The following is a 262-nucleotide window of genomic DNA, read 5'->3' as shown; positions in this document are numbered from 1 at the left end:
TCATCTCGAACAAAGAACAGTTATCCCACCAAGAACACATGCTAATTACCATAGACTTCACACGACTTACGGCCAAACGACGTGGTTATTCTTCTAATAACATATCATTGACAGGACTAATTATCCTTGGGCCGTCATCTTCTATCCCATTGTGGTCACCTGACAAAGGAAACATGACATATAATTATATAAATTGGTAATAATTAGGAAGAGCAGAGTAATAACACTTTGTAGACTAAGTGGTGGTTTAAAGTGTTAATCA

The sequence above is a fragment of the Penaeus monodon genome, chromosome 23, assembly GCF_015228065.2.
Source record: "Penaeus monodon isolate SGIC_2016 chromosome 23, NSTDA_Pmon_1, whole genome shotgun sequence".
Classification (NCBI taxonomy): Eukaryota; Metazoa; Arthropoda; class Malacostraca; order Decapoda; family Penaeidae; genus Penaeus; species Penaeus monodon.
Note: the sequence above shows the minus strand (reverse complement) of the source record.